The sequence below is a fragment of the Paramisgurnus dabryanus genome, chromosome 11, assembly GCF_030506205.2.
Source record: "Paramisgurnus dabryanus chromosome 11, PD_genome_1.1, whole genome shotgun sequence".
Classification (NCBI taxonomy): domain Eukaryota; kingdom Metazoa; phylum Chordata; class Actinopteri; order Cypriniformes; family Cobitidae; genus Paramisgurnus; species Paramisgurnus dabryanus.
The window spans coordinates 11586849-11606321 of record NC_133347.1 but is presented as its reverse complement, the minus strand read 5'-3'; the positions used below and the strand labels follow the sequence as shown (position 1 = coordinate 11606321).

Here is a 19473-nt window from a genome sequence, read left to right as displayed (position 1 = left end):
AATATAAATGTGTCCAAAACCAATTTTCTCATCCTCCACAACAATTTTCAATAATTGTTTAATCCCTCAAGGAACTAATATTTTAAAAAAAAAATTGTTGGAAGGGACATAATTGACTGTGACACTCAAGATGGCTACCAGGTAAGCAGTTCTTATTTTTTTCTCCAGATAAAAGTAGAAATTTTGTTTGTCATAGTACCTAGATAACTTTATAGTTCTCATTACCGAAACATGAGTTTGTAAATGCATATATTTACTGTAATATCATGTTGCGGTAATGATAATTTTTGATAATGATAATCTAAAAAATGTAAATAATTCTATAGGAAATATTTTTAAATTGTATTTTAAATTGTAATGTTTGTATTGCAAATATTTAATAAAAAAAAACGAGTTCTCTCGTATTCAGGTATGATCACGCGATAAAGTCATGGCTCCGCCCTACGGAGCTGTCCGGCATCCGTCAAAAATAGAAGCTCTGCGTATTTGTGCCGGAGGGCTGCGGATGGCCGGAGCTGTGACGGATTCGGAGCGCAGTCAGTGGAAAAAACACACATTGACTTGAATGGAAACCGATTGACTCCGCCGCCGTTCCGCAGCGGATCCGCAGCCGTTCCGCAGTCGGTGGAAATCCGGGGTTAGTAGATAGTTTTTAAGATTTCAACTCTGTAGTGTGGTTTCACTTTTTTGCGTTTTTAAGCCCCAAAAACGCGTCACAGTGTTAACGAAAGGCACATCCAATAAAATATTTTTACGTTTTCACCCTCAAGCCTTCTTGTGTAAACAGGCCCTAAAAGTTAGATTTCAAAGCTTTAGCCTGAATTCACAGGCAGGGTCACATATTCTTGACAAGCTTCATGAGATTCACCCATACCTATATATTTCACATATATATGTTTGTTTGCATATGTTGATGTTTGTAAGCAAACATGACTTTAAGTCAGTGTGAGTGTGTGTGTGTGTGTTAGCGAGGGCCTAGAGGTCCAACTGCCACGCTCTTTATAAACACATCAGTTGGGTTGACAGTGCACAGTAGGGGTGGACCACGAGGCAGAGAACTGCAACACAGCCCTCATAAAAAATCACTTTTAATTTATTTCCCCCCAAATTGGAAAGTGCACGCTCACACCTGACTAAATCATCACACGTCAACAGGAGACGGCCCCCCGCCGCACACAGGCGAAACCTGAGCCCAGCTTTGCTGCGCGGTCTTGGGCCAGCCAGGCAGAAAAAACACACGAGTGCATCGCACACTCTTTAATGGATTGTGCAGATGTGCCGGCCAAGATAGCCCCATTCTCAATACAGGCCCTACTATTCAGGGAATCTTTATCAAATTTGTCATTTTGTCTTTTTTTCTTCATCTCTCTCTCTCTTTGGTCGGGATGGCCTCGGTATGCCCTCAAACTCTTTCTTGGGTTTCCCCTCTTGGATCATAGCTATTACCTTCTTCTTTACCTCTTCCACCCCTCCCTCAATTCCCCCGCCAAGCTCATCTGTCACGGTGGGCTGGTTGGCATTTGCGAGCAGGGTGACTGTGCCCGGCGTGCTTCAGAAACACACAAGAACTGAAAAATTCACTTCTTATTCCTTTCTTCATTTGTCTCATAATCAGATTATGTCCTCTGTATGTTATTTCTATGTATCTTATCTCTTTCTGTTTCTCAGATACCTTAATATTCTGCCTTGTTCACACTATCTTTCATCTCCTATATGGAATCTAAGTCCCCAGCTCATGTGCAACACACATGTTATTATTACAGATCAGACACAGCTTACCATACATTTGACATATACCAAACAAACTGCACAGTGCCCATGGGACAGAAGGTAGTGAGAGGGATCGAGGTTGGGAGGGTAGGTGGGTCCGACTGCCATTATTACTGTAAGTTCCATATCACAAATCACAAATATTAATAAACAGTTAATAATCAAATTCATTTATCAGTGTGTGCATGTTTTAGAACAAGGGAACGGTCTGTGCTATACCGAAAAGCACACCAACAAGACATTGAAATGAGGGTAGTTTAACGCTAAAAAGTGCTGTCATGGGAGTTAAGGCGAAGCGAGATTCCACGGCTGACTGATGTTCTGGCTTGGCACAGAGTGAGGGACAGCAGGGGTCAAAGGTCAGACAGGGTTAGACTGTCAATGCTATGACATAGGGCGCTTTAACTCTCTCTCACTGCCCTTTCTCTCTAGGGCCATGCCAGATGTTAAAATGTATGTAACTACTGACAGGCCTACACAGATCTTTCTCTCAGTCTATGCCTGACCCTTATAACCTCTGTTTCTCACAGCTGTTGTACTGTATATGGCAGAGAGAACAGAAGAAGATGGATGACGTTACCATATTAGTTTCATTTTTGTTGGGTTTATCTGTCCTTATGTTCAACGCTGCATTGGTGGAAGGGGAATATAATGTATGAGAATATCTAAGGTAATACTGGCGATAAAAAGCAAAATGAAAATAGGCATTTTTTATAATATGAGTAGATTGGATCATTGTAATGTTTAGAAAATGAATGCTTGGAATTTAAGAACAAGTAGTTGGAATGAGGAGATAACCGCCTAATCTGAAACTAAAATATTTAAGTTGATTCATATAAATGAAATGATATTACCAAAAAAAAAAAAAAAAAATACAATATGCCACGGTGTTTTGTGAGAGACTGAAATGCTACAAAATGTTGTGCATGTTGCAATGCGTAATAATACAAATCTTTTGCTCTTTATGCTTTTATCTCTTTAATGAACTCACACACTTTATGGACATAGGAAAATGCTGTGCTAAGAATATAATCTATTTAGCTGAAAGGACGGAAAAATAAGTGTCTGGATTTTGTCACATTTGAACTGTGGAAGTGTTTTTAGCCGTATGGTCCCTTATGACCACACTAATGTGCTGAAACCACTAGATTTCAACATTCATGGAGCAAAAGCCCAAACAGTAATGCCAATCGGTATTGTCACAACCACACAAGGTGATTTAGACAGGAGAAACACATAGGGATGTGATTTGCATGGGTGACCACTGAGGCTAATAAGACAAGCAAACATTTTTACAAACAAACACATCTGTTAAAGCACCGTCTCGGGTGATTAATCACCATAGTAATTGTAGTGTTGTTCCCCCTACCAACAAGTCAGGTTCTGTGCTGTGGGAAACGTGATCCGGCCTAATACAACCTGCAGAGTTGTGTTAAGTTGTGTTTGTGTTTTTACAGCTTGTCCAGCTGCATAAGCAGCGATGCCTTGAAGAACTAAAAACAACCCCGAGACAAATCCAAAAGCCATACATCACCAGATTTAAACCACCATGATACACTATCACACCAAACTGAACTGACAGACACCAACAAATACAAATCAAGGCCAAATGAAAAAGTTAGTTTATCAAAAATCCAACTGAAATGATGTGGTACACTAACTAATTTTCTGTGAAATATATAAAAGCATTACAGTGAGTTTTAATGTTATATTGAATTCACCCCCACACATTTTTTTTATGTGACCCTGTCTGTGAAATCCAGGCAAAAGTCTCATATTAGAATATTAAGATTATATTTAATGATATCAAGATAATGATATTAAAGATATCAATGTTATATTTTCACAGACTGTATCTGTGATGTATGTAAAAAAAAGCAATTTACATACAAATGACCTGTTTGTGTTCTGCAGTAAGACAGACAGTTTTTGAAAAACACAATATTGAGAAAATCATAAACTTTTTCCTTTTTTTGTGCCATAATTCATCACTCCATTGGGCTAATGCAAACCAATGACTGTTTAATTTAATATTATCATAAACACTTTCATACAAGGCCTAAAACTTACATACCTGCCGATAACTTGAGAAGATTTACCGTCCATAAATATTTTTTACTGGACTTGAAACATAGTTTTTCTAACTATATATGCAGAAACTAGACATATTTAAGTAAATATGTAATAATGAACTTTATATTAACATTAGTTATCCAGAACTGACAATAACTAATAATTCTACAGATTTATTACAGTAATCGTACATGTTAATTAAAGGTGGGGTGCATGATCTCTGAAAACCAATGTTGATATTTGAAATTACCTAAACAAACACACCCCTACCCCAATAGAATCTGGACCTTCTTTTGATAGACCCACCCTACACATATGCAACCCAGGCAAGGATGGTGGTTAGTAGACATGACCCTTACTGCTGATTGGCTACAAGTGTGTAATGATACTCGGCCCGACTCCCTTTTCCAAAGTGTTTTTCAAAAATCATGCACCCCGCCTTTAACATTAACCTACACCGGTGGTCCCCAACATGGTGCCCTCACAGAGTAAGTTGGCCGCCATAGCACTTTCTATTAATAGCTTCAATTTTAATATTTATTTATTACATTTTTTATAAAAGCTTGGCTTCTTCTATGTATGTTAACATTTTAAACAATGATCAGTGATGAATAAATTATAATGATGAACATTAAATAAATCAACAAGTAAAACTAAAAGTTTTAAGTAGACTATTTAAGTAAACAAAAAGGTTTACTGACCGAAATATTTTCAACTTCAAACATTAGTTGATAAACTAACTTGAACGGAAAATGATCAACTAACATTAACAAAGATGCTTTAAACATACAATTCTTTCTAAATGCATGCTGTAGATAGGTTTATTCACTCACTCTCTTTTTTATACCCATTCCTTCACCTCATCCTCCTCACATGTCTGTATTCACATACAAGCCTCTTTAATTTTCTGCAGCGCAGACGTCAAAGTTCTGCAAGGGCAATTCATAAGCACTGTTCTCAACTCGTTCTCTCTATACCTTTATGTCAAAATTACTGATTGGTCTGTGCAGCGCTGGATAATGTCGATAAAACCCGTTAGCGCTGTGTCTAGAATTTATAAAAATGTCACCGGCCAACAGAAACACATTTTTTCACTGCCGATTTTTACTTGCATTTCGCACTTTGCAAGTGTTAATTTTAGGCCCTGCTTTCATACCCAACTACATAAAAATTATTGTAACACCCTTAAAATCGTTATAAACAATCGTTTTGGACACAAGAAAACCAGCAGGGTTTTGCTTGTTGGCACTATTCAGGTCTTTCAGAAGAGTAAGCCTTTTCTCTGTTTAAACATACAAAAACTTGCACCATAAATTTTAATGGCTGTTCCATTTGAACATTTCAATAATATTTTTCAATCCTGTAGAGACTTCACACAGTGAGTGTTTGGAATTGACAGCTGTATTTTCTAACAGGTGTGACTCCTAAATTTTCCTGTGCACACAGCGGCAGACTGAGCGCAACTAAATTCAATCCCCTTCACTTCACTTTCTCACAACCAAAGCTTATTATATTGCACCATAGTTAATATAAACACTAAAAGGGATTTCACAAGACTTTTTGAGATAAAAAAAAATGTCTACATATGTGAAGTTTTAGCTCAAAATACCATATAGATAATTTATTATAGCATGTTAAAATTGCCACTTTGTAGGTGTGAGCAAAAATGTGCCGTTTTGGGTGTGTCCATTTTAAGAAAAAAAAAGAGGTGATGTCTGCACTAAATGGCAGTGCCGTGGTTGGATAGTGCAGATTAGAGCACGGTATTATCCCCTTCTGACCTCACAAGGGGAGCCGAATTTCAATTACTTTTTTGACATGCTTGCAGAGAATGGTTTACCAAAACTAAGCTACTGGGTTGATCTTTTTCACATTTTCTAGGTTGGTAGAAGCGCTGGGAGCCTATTATCGAACTTTAACATGGAAAAAGTCAGATTTTCATGATATATCCACTTTAATATGTTGACACAAAGTATTTAATACAACAAAGTATTTATTCACATTTTATATTAAATAATAAAACTTTGCATTAAAACTTAGATTTAAGTGTAATTCTAAACTGCCCACTGTTTGCATCTTCCTAGAAACGTTGATAAAGCATTTTTATTGCACAGTAAGTTGCTTTGGATAAACGCATCTGCCAAATGCATAAATGTAAAAGTAAATATTAAGCACTCCAGTCAGACCTGACACCCCAGTTCTGCTGCTGTGTGAACACAGCCATAGAGACAGAAGTTAAAGCCAACTCTCCTTTTCCCACCTCTCTAGCATCACTGAACAGAGACCTCCAAATGGCTCCAAAATTTGAAGATTAAGATCTGGGTAAACCAACTCTGCCTCCTACGTTCCTCCCGTCCTCTCTCTCCATCTCTCTCTCTCTCTCTCTCTTCTTTGTCTGTCTCTAGCGCTCTATCTTTCTCTCTTCAATCCCTGTGTGGCTGTATGTAACATCAGTAAAGCTGTCAAGCAGCACAGCCAAGATAAACAGGCCGAGGGCTGGGTTCAGAGGTGAGAGGGGCTGAAATGTTTTTCCTAAGGAACTGAGGGACCCCTGGAGAACCACGGCTGGGGCCAGGCAAGGGCCAGCAGGGAAGACGATCCCCTCGATCGGCCTCTCCACACTAACACACTGGCCAATCTCTCTCTTTCTTTCTTTCTCTCTCGCTTTCTCTCCGATCTGCATCTGTGTACACAAATACTCTCAACAGGAACCCCTTCACACGTACACACATGCACACATTCATCCACTCGCCCGCTTGGCTCTATAAATCACGACTGTGTCAACACAAAGCAAAAAGCGTGCACATACACTCTCACACATGCAGGTACCCATATACAGTGGCACTCAAAAGATATAGTTTTCAGAATTTTGAAAATTTTTATTTGAAGTCGTCATGGTATATAATAATAATAAATAAGAATAGTCTGAATTATTTTTACATTACACTAATTCGAAAACAGAGAAATACCAAATAACACAGAATTCTTAAATTCATGCTATTTACAAGTACATTTAAAATAGAGTACAACAATTATAATAAAATATAACAATGTAAAATAAAAGCATTTTCACAAGTAGACAGAGATGAAAAAAATTGCCTTTTGTTAAACTTTAAATGGCCTACTATTCAGGACAGAAGACCTCTGCATCCTGTGAGCATATGGTACAGAGTCTGTCTTGGGAGGGGTGATACCACTCACCCGAGAGTGACCTTTCTCCATCTCTCCTGCTTCTTCTCTTTTCATGCAGAGAGTAAGAAAAGGTCCACACAGAAAGAAAGGGAAAGTATCCAGGTGCAAAAGCAAACAAGAAGCACAGTAACTCGGCTAGACTAGAGATATATCAAAAGCATTATGGCCTAAACTGAGTAAATGAACTTTCAAAAAAAAACCTGAAAGATAATTAAATCTTGAAAAATAGGTTGCATGAGAATTGTAATAAAATAAAGTAAATATTACTGCAGCAAAATAAATCTAATTCACATTATAAGTATACAACAATTAAGCATGGAAATTAATGCCTGTCAGAATAAGTAAATTTTGCCTGATTTATAAAAAAAATACATTTGAATATACACAAAAAACGGAGGTGAGAAGAAAAAGATGTGAGATTGTGATGTAAAAAGCATTTATAACTGAAAAGACAGTAAGATTGATACAGGGTAAGAGAGTTGACTCTACAGCACCCCCTTTCCGTGCCTTCTGGACCACCCTTCAGAAGAACCGATCTCAGATCCGATAATAGCTGAATCTACTTCAGTGCTCCAATGTGAAACCAATACTCTGGTTAAAGGGAATAACTACACGAGTCAGGTTTAAGTCAAGGACTCTGACCTGCAAAAAACACCAAGTTGTAAAGTTAAACAGAGGACAATGGAAAAGTCAGATCAGTCAGGAAGTTCTGGCCCAGCAGTGTCCGTTTCAATTAACCTCTCTACCTTTCTGTGTGTGAATGTGTGTTTTCTGGCTATGTGAAAGCAGCACTCTTTTTTTTTTTTTTTTCAAAAATTAAAATAAAAAATTAATAAAAACTTACCAAATGTAATCATTATAAAAATAATAACAAAAATGCTTCAGTGCTTAAAGCAATAATTATAATCAAGATATTGTGGCAAATGGCTATGAAATAATTTCAACTTTTTTACCACTTCTTTATACCGTCTCCAGACAGTTACGTTTTTACTTTAATCCTAAAAAATACAAATTCATTTTAGATAAAAAATAATTGTATTATATTTTTTATGAATTCTTATTAATTGAATAAAAACTGTAATAAAATTCTATTGATATAGCATTGCTACACTGTAGCATTTTATTATTTCAATAAGAAAACTGAAATGCACATCACAAATTTACAGTCACAAAAACGAGGACATGAGAAGAACAGTGATAGTCTATTCCTTTACCTGCTCCAAGGTTTTTCTTTCCCAGCCTTGAGTTTCCTGCCACTGCTCCCCATCAATCTGCCTGGCCCACAATGGTCTGTGACAGAGCTGGGCAGGACCGCAGGGGAAGACAAACAGTGGTGGACACACAGCTCACTTCCTCTTCCCCCCGCCATGTTACTCACATGGGGGTCTGCCACCCTGCCGGACTCCCTTGTGCTACATGCCACATCCTCTCCACACATAAATACCCAGGAAAAACTTCCTGCCCTTGACCCAGGAACAGAAAAACATCAGATGAGGCTAGAAATGGGGGATGGTTAAATGAGAGAAGTAAGACATGATATATTTAGCAACGAATGCATGCATTGATTACATCGGAGCTATTTTAATGACGCAATTCTACTGTCCAAATGTGTCGCCGCATGAGCTGCACCCTAGTCGACATCCAAGTCTTGCGGGTTCAAACACACATGAAACTGTAGAAAATGGAGAATCCTGTGCAATTATATTATTTTCACTTCAGCTTTGCCCTCGCACAGCCCCGAAACGTCCTTTCATTCTCTCTCTCACTCACTCAGCATCTGTTACATCTAAACAGCCCACTTAACCTCATCTCTGTCACTTTCTCCGCCGGCAACACGCACACACACACGCATATCTTCTCTGAGGTCTCTCACAATGCATTCAGGATAGAAAAAGGAGAGGAGAAATCCTTAGTAAAATTACTAGAGGACATTAATCATTAGGGCAGATTATAAGCAGCCCCTGTGCTGCCAGATGCCTCTCTGTTTGAGCCTCTGCACTGCAATCTCAGGGCACTTCACCTCCGCTGCTTCTGCCTCTCAGGGAGGAAGGCCATTGTTTCTGGCCAGCTTTTATTTCTTTATTCCTAACATTTTTTAAATAAGGCGCATTAGAGAGGTCTCATCATCTTTTCCCGCTTTTCAGCTCTCCTCAGCTTTGAACTTGGGGGCTGAAAACTGCAACCCACTTCAGAACCTTTAGCCCTGTCTGGCCACACACACGCACGCATATATGCACATGCAGAAACCCATACACACGCACCACAAAAGACTTGTTCCTCCATAACATGGTGCTTCAGCATTAAAAAATAGTTCCAGGAAAGGTTCTCCAAAGGCAACAAAAGGCTAAGGGGGATATAACATGCACACGCACACACACACACACACACACACACACACACATTCTGGTTTCCATGTTTTGTGGGGACATTCCATAGACGTAATGCATTTTATACTGTACAAACTGTATATTCTATTCCCCTTACCTACCCCATTCCCTAACCCCAACCATCACAGAAACCTTTCAGCTACTTCACATTTTCAATAAACATCATTCTGTTTGATTTATAAGCTTGTTTCCTCATGGGGACATCAAAATGTCCCCACAAGGTCACAAAAACACTGGTATTCCTATCTTTGTGGGGACAATTGGTCCCCACAACGTGATAATTACCAGGTACACACACACACACACACACACACACACACACACACACACACAGTCCTCTCTTAAAGGATTAGGGTATGAGAAGCAGCATTTAGGACTAAAACCACTAAAGTAGGGTTGCTACCTTAGAAACTCTTTCTAGGAGTGATAAGTAGTCTCCACCTACTCTCTCCATTGGGTTCTTCTAATGAAAACGGTAGTGAGTTACTGTGGTAATAATGGTTCTTCATTGCTCCTGTGGTGTTTGGTGACACTGGAAAAGTGTTTTAGTGATGGACTCACACCTGTCAGCTGTGTGAACAAACACATAAAATGTGACATAAAACATCAATAAGCTGAAAGTATCACACACGCTGCAGGGAAAAAGATGGCATCGACTGCTATTAAACTAATATTGTGAGCATTGAATCAAACCCTATGCCGCCTTTAACAAAGGCATCAAAGGACACAACATTTAATGGTTTTAACTAAAGGCCGATGGGTTCAAAATATCAGTTCACTCAGTTTGCATATTTGAAATTTAATTTATAAATATACACTCTAAATAATGCTGGGTTATTTTCAACTCAAAGTTGGGTCAAAACCAGACAAACCCAACCCGTTGGTACACTGAAAAAAAGGATTCATTTAATTTACTTAATTTTTTAAGGTAAGTGGTTGCAATCAATTTATTTAAGCTACATTTTAACAAAAAAGATTAATAAAGTAAAATAAAATAAAAAAAACTTTTGTTTAAATGTAGCTTAAAGGGCGTGTTGCAGGTTAACCACCACTGTCGATTAATGGGTACATAAATCACTCAAGATATGTGTATAATTTTTAAAATGTCTCAAAAATGGTCTTAAAGAACACTTTTTTTACGTTTTTGGTATTAACGGTTTTTTTTACGCAATTCTGCGATGACGTCACGTTGGGTAGAAGTGGAGAAAGCCTCAGCCAGAGCCATAGAGATAGATGAGACATTTATTGCCGTTTAATACTTACGTATACAATTTGGAAATCATATATACATCGTAGGAAATATATAATGTGTTATACTGCAAAGTTACCATGCTAATTATTATTTATGATATATGTGGAGATAAATAAAACTTCGCAAATCTGCTGATTTGATCCATTCATGTCCTGACCACCAGGCTAGAGATTTTTAAACATCCTTAATCCACACTTACTAGTCTATCAAATAATATCTCAAATATATTGTTTTGTGAAATGAAAGGATGCTTTGTTATATTGTTTATGTGATTATAACGAATCACACGATCATTTTATACGCAGCAGTCAGCAGCTACAGCACACTCGGATCCGACCGCATACATACTGTAATAAACAGGCGTTCGGCGGCTTTTTACATCACGACAGACTATGCCATTTGAGGAGGAACCGCTCATTGATCACCGTATTTTTATAAATCCTGTACATGTTTGGACCTGCCGAACAGGTTGAGCACTTTCATATACTTTGTTGAGCAGAGAGGCTGCACTTTGACCAGCGGGCTGCGGGAACCGGCGCACATCACGCCGCCAGACGGTGTTGTTAACTCGAAACGTATAACTATTATCAGATCGACCCACCGGGAAAGTCCCGACTCTCTCGATTGCCATTTCGCTACTGGCTGTAAGAAAGCGAGTGCGTTTGGGTCGCTGGTCCCCGCGAACAGATGTGACGTGCCTCACTCACCTTCCAGGATTAGAGACATGCTGCCAAAACCGTTTGTGCTGAAGATCGCATAAAGTTACACCCATTTCAGGCAGGATCATGGACCCCCTCAAGCCACCATGCACGAATATGTTAATTGTTTGTTTACTTTCTACACGAAGATATGCTAACGTTATGCTATCTGGCTGTCTGCCTATCTCTCTATACTAGCCTGTCTGTCTGTCTGTCTGTCTGTCTATCTATCTATCTATAATCTGCGCTATCAGAACTGTACTTTACTCGTCTTTCTATAGTCATTCTCAATGCTCTCAATGCGGCTTTGGTAAATTCTCTCCCCAGCGTGACGTCATACAGTGCGTTGTGGGGGAAAGGAGAATCATTGCAAACCGCTGTACTTTTTCATACTTTTTCGGGTTTTGTGATACCCAACAACATAAAATACAATGGATAACACTTTAAATGGTTATTACACACAAGCAAGTTGCACAAATTCGTAAAAAAAAACCTGCAACACGCACTTTAAATAAATTGATTGCAACACTTACCTTAAAAAATTTAGTAAATTGAATGAATAATTTTTTTCAGTGATGTAATTTAACCTATCACCAACTGTTTTACCCAAATACTGTTATTTTGACACATTGTTGGGTCAAATATAAACATTTTCTAGGTTATTTGAACTCAACGAATGAGTTTGTCCTTGATGACCCAGTCCCAAAGCTGCTTTAAAGGGGACTTTTCACAAGACTTTTTTAAGATGTCAAATAAATCTTCGGAGTCCCCAGAGTACATATGTGAAGTTTTAGCTCAAAATACCCCATAGATAATTTATTATAGCATGTTAAAATTGCCACTTTGTAGGTGTGTGCAAAAACATGTTGTTTTGAGTGTGTCCTTTTAAATGCAAATGAGCTGATCTCTGCTCTAAATGGCAGTGTCATGATTGGATAGTGCAGATTAAGGGGCGGTATTTTCCCCTTCTGACATCACAAGGAAAGCCAAATTTCAATTACCTATTTTTCACATACTTGCAGCGAATGGTTAACCAAAACAAAGTTACTACTGTATGTTGTTCTTTTTCCCATTGTCTGGGTTAATAGAAGCACCTGGGATTCAATTATAGCACTTAAACATGGGAATAGTAAGATTTTCATGATATGTCCCCTTTAAAAAATTTAGAATTTTATTGGTTTTTTAAAACAAGCATAAATTTGACTATTTTTATAGCATTTCGTGTGCAATTTTTATGTTAATAAAAGCATGCACTTGCGCTCCCATGGGCTTTACAAGTTTGTGTAAAACCTGATGACCCATGTGATCCCAGCATGATTTGTTGAATGTTCCAAAGCATCTTGTGTACTCTAGTGGAAACAAAGAAATTTGATCTTTTATAAAAAATGATGGCAAATGTTTCAAATTTGCTTTGATTTGGGACCTATAAATAGTGCTACATTGTAAATATTTGCGATTTATTTGGCATTACATTGTTTTTTATTTTAAATTAAATGTTATTGTAAATGTTTCAAAATCTGAACATTGTGTTTATTTACAATAAAATTTTTACATTTTTAAGTTTGCATGAGGTTTGCATATGAAATAATTTTGAAGGTAATACTTTTTATGCTTTTATATTTATCTCAGTAAAACAATGTTATGAGAGTCAGTACAAAGTCCATAAATATAATGTGTAATGTTGAAAGTTTATGACTATATAAATATATCCATGTGACCCTGCCTGTGAAAACCCAGCTAGTCTTTTTTAGATGTACTGTTTTCTACATAAAATCATCTTACATAATGTAATATACGTTCAGTAAAAATATAATATATTATTATTATTATTATTATATAATTAATAGTAACTGAGTATGGTTATGTTAAAGATGCAAAACCTAGAGATAAATGGCTTAAATCAAACTTTGATGCTCCTAATCTAAGAATTAGATTTTGAGACTTATGTATATGTTCCTCTTTTTATCAATATCATGTTTTTATCGTTGCAGCTCATAAAAACAGAACCCATAAAATAAAGTAATGGCCATTGTTTACTTTTTACTTTCAGACCCTCTCGTTTGGCCTGGCTGGGGTGCAGTGAGGCATGACAAACAGGAGCAGAGGGAAAGACTTCATTCCAAAATGTGCAAATAGTTTCCTCTCCTCATTTCCTCTTCTCCACATAGATCTGCAAGCATGAGTAAAGTGACAGTAAATGCATTCACGCCAATCCAGTTCATATAATTAGAAGCCTGAATTAGAAGTGGTGTAAGGAGGACGGCTGCAGCTTAAAACCATGAACCAATTTAGGACACATTTGGACCAAAGAGTTGAAAAAGAAGGTGCAACAAATCCGGATTAGCACTGTCCTGCACTGGATTATCTGGTATTGTTTTACTACAAGTACAACACACACACACAAACTCTCTCAGGCTCTTTCATTACCTCACACCAGCACGCTGTATGGAGTGGGGTGGGGGAAAAGGTGCTTGAGAGCGGTGCAACATTAAGTGTTTCGCGTCACCCGGTGAACTCGAGACCATTGTGCCCGTATGCTGGCCTGGATCTGGGATGCAGGGGGCTCTGTCGTGTTAACATCCTATAAAGGTAGTACTAGGAGAGTGAAGTGCAGAGAGGCTTCATCCTGCCCGCTGCCTCTTCACTTGAGTATGTTCTTTGGTATGTGTTGCTCCCCAGTTTTGTGCTCTCAGTGGCCTTATCTCAGTGGTGTGGCATCTGTCTAGTAGTTTTTTTCGCAATAACAATCACATTGAACGTATAGCTGCTATTGACAATGTGGTTAATAGTTTGTTTGATTTTAAGGATGGTAGATTATACAAAACTAGTTTTAAATACAACAAAGCTACTACTTGGTATAAAATATAGTGCTCATTTAGATCAATTGGTAGGGAAAAAGCCGGGGTTGGATTGGGGAACCATATATTGTTCTTTTATACAGCATCACTGCGAAAAAACTTTGTTAAAAAACTTTATTTTTAAGTTGCATTGTGTTGGTCCAAGCTGACCCCCCTCCCCACACACAATCCGTGATGGTGAAGGCGCGGTAGGGAGGGCGTGAGAGGGGACAGCCGGCTCAGGAGGGAGCGAGGCAGGAGAGGAGAGGGAGTAAAAAGACGCGGAGGACCAGGACTGGCTGTTTGATGGCCATTCCAGCTGAGCAAACAAAAACACCCCAAAACACGATGGACCTGGGAGTTGGAAATATGTACAGGTCTGCTATGAGGTCAGATTCCTAAGCGTATCTAATTCAATTTTACAAACTGTAAGAAAACACAGATCTCGACGGAGCACACACAGGCGGACACGAGGGCTTTCATCCGTTATCACGAAAGCATCAAGACAACGGGTCAATTCGTCCTGAAGCAAGCCGGAGTGTAACAGTTACAGTTTCAAAAGAATGTGTTGAACCCAAATATTGTGATTTGACCGTCTCGCTTTATAACACACAAGTCTCCTCGAGGGGCTCCCGTCACAGCGTCAGTAGCCAGGAAAGGCTCGCTCACGCACGCACGCGCACGCGGTGGGCCGCTCGTGCGGTGGTCCGGTCAGCTCTGCTAAAGACATTAGCGGTGCGCTCGAGGAGAGCGCGGGAGGCTCATAGACAGCGCTCACTTCTCTAAATAAACATTAGTCTTAAAAAGTTTGGCCCCGCGACCTCTCTCTGATCGCATTTCACTCTGGATAGTAAACTTAGTTTTTATCGCGGGACTTTCCCATTCTTTCCGAAAACAGTCTCTTTGGTTTGCACAGATATGAAATGCCTACATTAAGAAAGTTTCTCTTACACCTGGCTCTAGAAAAGACGCGTGTCTAATTTCTTTTACTGCGGAAAAATACACCCGTTAAATATGACACGGGATTTAAGTTTTAATTTTCAAGATGAAAAGGTATATATGCGTCTCAGCTGGGAAACTTGTTTGGATTTCTCCAGTAAACCAAAAGATCATTATTTTGTTTAGACAGACCTCAACATTTCACACTAAGGGAAAATCTCTCACGTAAAGTGTAACAGTGAGACCATGCTGAGCAGAAATGTTATCCACATCCTCACATTTCACTTAATTTTTGCTGATAGTTTCTTGGGGCTGTCTAAATTGAAAAATCACTAGCTATGTTGCGCCCTCGGTATTTAAATGTAATTTACTAAATTGGAAAAGTGCAGGAGTTTATTTAGTTCTGCTAACTAAAAGCGAACCCCATTATATTATATATGCCTGCGAACTCATTTTGAGAGGAGATAGTTGCCCACAAAGCTGCGGCTTGAATGGCGTTGTACGACAGCATAGTATATAAAACATGATAATAAATCACATTCATTTAAATGCTTATCTTTCAGTAATTAATATAGAATCCAGCCTACACTGTTTTTTCGCATGCATGTTGCAAACCGTGCGGTAAGAAACGTGTGGTGGTCTCCTGACCGGATAACGGGAGTGTGCGCGCGTACATGCAACAGCTGCCCCTCTCCATCAAACTAAAAGTTCTTAAGTCACAATTTAAGTCCTCGGGCTTCCGTAACGCCAACACTAACCCGTCACTAAGCCCAGGTCCGATTCAGTAAAAATTCACATCTTGAAGGAGTTTGTTACTGGAAAAGATGCACAGTTTGGCAATTGCAATGGAGACTATATATATATATTACTTTATCTAATCAGCCTTTTTTGGGACGTATAAAGAAGCTATTGTTTTCATCTGATGATAGATCAGATTTTAGATTATATTTTTCATTAATCGGTCGCCAGTCTCTGTGTCCATGTGCGTCTCTGTGTGTGGGATGGTGGGCCAGACCAACAGCAGGTGTCCTAAAGTGAGTCCCAGTGAGTCGAAGTCGATGGGGCGAACACTTCCAAAGTTAATATTTTGTTTCCAGAGAAGAGGGGAGGCCTGTATCTCTGCTTTATTTACACATTCTAAATTAATTAAGCAGAGGATTCCTCGGTGCGTTAGAAAAACACGGAGGGGGAGATGCTGGGCTGCAGAGGGAGGGCCTAATTTATTGTGGCCGTACATCTCTGCTTCATGCCGGGGTGTCAGGGGACTCGGCCGCCGGCATTCCTTCACAATGAGGGCGAGGGCTCCCATCATCTGTTCATTTCAGCCCTTTAAATAAAATAGTGTATGTTAGAGAGAGAGAGAGAGAGAGAGAGAGAGAGAGAGAGAGAGAGAGAGAGAGAGAGATTGGATGGATGTAGCCCTACTGACCAAAATACGAAAAATACATCAAAGTTTAAATTGGATGACACAGAAAATTGCAATTCAGAGGTTTTGAGACCTGTGATGAAAGTCCACTGAGTTAACCACAAGGATATTCTGTTCTTTTTAATCTGGTTTATAAAGGCATCACATATAATAACAGACTTCGATAATAACGTCGTTGCTGAAACGCAGGCGATATGGTATTTTACGGTTCATGCAGCAGGTGCCCTGGTTTAATTAAAGTACTGTGATGCGGGGTTTTTTTTTTGTCTGCATAGTCCATAGGCTATATGTTACAAAATATGCAACAAAAATTGATTTAAAAGCCATAAGAAGTATCTGTGCAACAAAATGTATTTAAATGACATGACGTACAAGTGGTAACAACAACATCGATTATCGTGTAAAAAATAATTTTTAAAATAGCTTATGTCCGCTAAAATTTTTTACCATAAATAACAATAATTAATAAACATAGCCGCTTGAAAAAAAGACGAAAATTAAGAGAAATCGCATCTGTTATGCATTAACCACCTAATCATCATCTTATATTTCTTAAATTCGGTTATTGGTTAAGTATATAACTCATTACTGAAATATAACATTTGTATGTATTAAAATGAAAGTAAAAAATAACTAATTTAAAATAACAATATAAAATTAAATTAAACGTCTATCCTCGAAAAATAAAACATAACTATAACATGGTAGGTACCTCGGGATATGTCTAATTCCAATTCCACACGTTTAAAAATGAAACAAAAATGTAACTGAACGATCAACAAGATCTGCTTACAGTAATCTAACACGAGCTCATTAGTAACAATTTGCTCAGAAATAAAAAAAATAATTGTGTTCACTTAAGCGAAGAAAATTATTTATACATTCAAGACAAGCAATAGCCCAAAATAAAAATAAATTAAAATATGCAATGCTGATCAGGGAAATTTCATCAATTTTTACAAATGTATAAACTATAGGACAATGAGAACAGAACGCTTAAAATTTAAAGTACACTCCACGGAACAGTGTACTTGGTAAGCCTAATAAAAGCAAACACGACAAAACACTGACAACATCGCAGAATGCAAAGAACACATAAGCACGCCAGGCCCAGAAGTAAATCCACAGAGTTGTTTTAGAGATATCCTTTTGTAAATTACAGCGATAGAAGAGATAAGTAGAGATATGCTTTGCTCCATGCCAAATCGTGGGTGGTCCCCTCATGGTGTAACTAACGCGCCACAAGGAAAAAATGAAAGCGAAATGAACGGGCAATTAGAGGGATTTAAGGCCGTAACCCGTGATTTACACTTTCGATCCGATTAAAGGAGAATGATGTAATTTCTCATGAAGAAACAAAACAAGACTTAAAACTATTGAACGCCAAGAGAGAGGATCATCTTTTTTACATTAACGCCCATGGAACTCGCATTTCCCCTATAATCTACAGACATACTTTGTAAAACGTTGGTAATTGCCACAAATTCATGAGCTGCAAAACATATTCAGCGAAAAAACAGGACATTTAAACAATCGTGTAAATATTTTCCCCTAAATTTCCTGTGAGGCCTAGTGTTTTATTTGCTGTTGTCAGTACAGATCAAAAGTGGTATTTTTAACTGTGAGTGTAAGGGTTTTAGTTAGAGACTCATATGACCTCTGCCCTAAAGTCATCCTGAAGTAGGCTACTAAACAAAAACACACTCGGATATTATTATCATTATAGTGTTATTACTGCTGTTATTAGCCTACTATTAAATTAAAACAGGGCTTCGTTATTCAATAGACTATGCATCACTTTCCGTTTCACCACATTACCCTAATACCTCTAAAGAATCATCACTTCAGCAAGATTTCCTATTTAAATGAATTTGAAAGAATGACGCAGGTGCACATAAATTAGATTGATTTCCTTAATTGTTAATATTTAAAATATGACAAACAAAACGTATGGAAAATAAAGCCTATATTCGTTTGAACTTGTTTTGTTTTTATGAAATACAACGCAATATTTCAATTTTTTTTAATCAAAATGACAAAATACATGACATGTTTAATTGATGGGCTACAACCACAACCAACATGTTTGCATTAGTTTCAAAAGGTTTTGCGGATTTAAAGAAAGAGGAAAATACGGTGAGTCAGTCAACCCTCCCTTTTTGCCTAACAACCAGTTGTCAAAAACACCCCACGAAGCAAATTTACCCATTTGCGCACGAAGCAAGTAAATAAAGGCAGCTTTTTATACCACCTTCAGAACAGGACCGTGTGCTCGGCCAACTCTGAAATGGATTCTTCAGTCTGTTTTTCGCACAAGGGCGAATTCCCGCTGCTTCTTTTGTACATGTCTCGAGACAGTACAGATGACATGAAAGCGGACAACCGAGAGTCTTTTAAGACGATCGCCTTTCAGAAGCAAATGTGTGTGGCTTGTCTCGCTAGGGACCACTTGCTGGGTGCTCATTCAGGCCTTAGGGACGAGGTCTTCAGTGACAACATCAACAAATGGGCAAAAAGCTGCATTATTGTGGATTAGATTCCAGCTGAAAAAAATGCTACCACAAATTAGCAACGAATCCTCAAAAGACTTCGTGGGTATCCATGTAGAACCCTCACATTCAATTATAGGCTTTCAAGCGCTGATGTTCCCATTGCTTTAGCTCTTTGTCGTTTGCCAGAAACTGGTCAATTATTACGGCTCAAAGCGCCACACAAAAGGCAACATGTGCCATGGGCCTGAATATTATGTGCACATTAAAGACGAAAATTTTTATTAATTAATAGCTTATTTTATTAATAGTTTAGGGTAAATACGTAAAAATGTTTTAAAGAGGGGAAAAAATATTTTAATATAGTTAATAAATGTTATTTGACATTCTTGTTAAGTGTTCTAGGCCTA

General features: G+C 38.2%; 1 long non-coding RNA gene across 1 annotated transcript in view; it reads left to right on the top strand.

Moving 5' to 3' along the window:
• The window catches only part of LOC135729254 (uncharacterized), a 43662-nt gene extending 29610 nt beyond the window's left edge, over positions 1-14052 (top strand). The window contains exon 3 of the long non-coding RNA XR_010525640.2: positions 13423-14052. This is a non-coding gene — a long non-coding RNA (uncharacterized lncRNA). The remainder of the gene's footprint in view (positions 1-13422) is intronic.
• The last annotated feature ends 5421 nt before the right edge of the window (positions 14053-19473 follow it).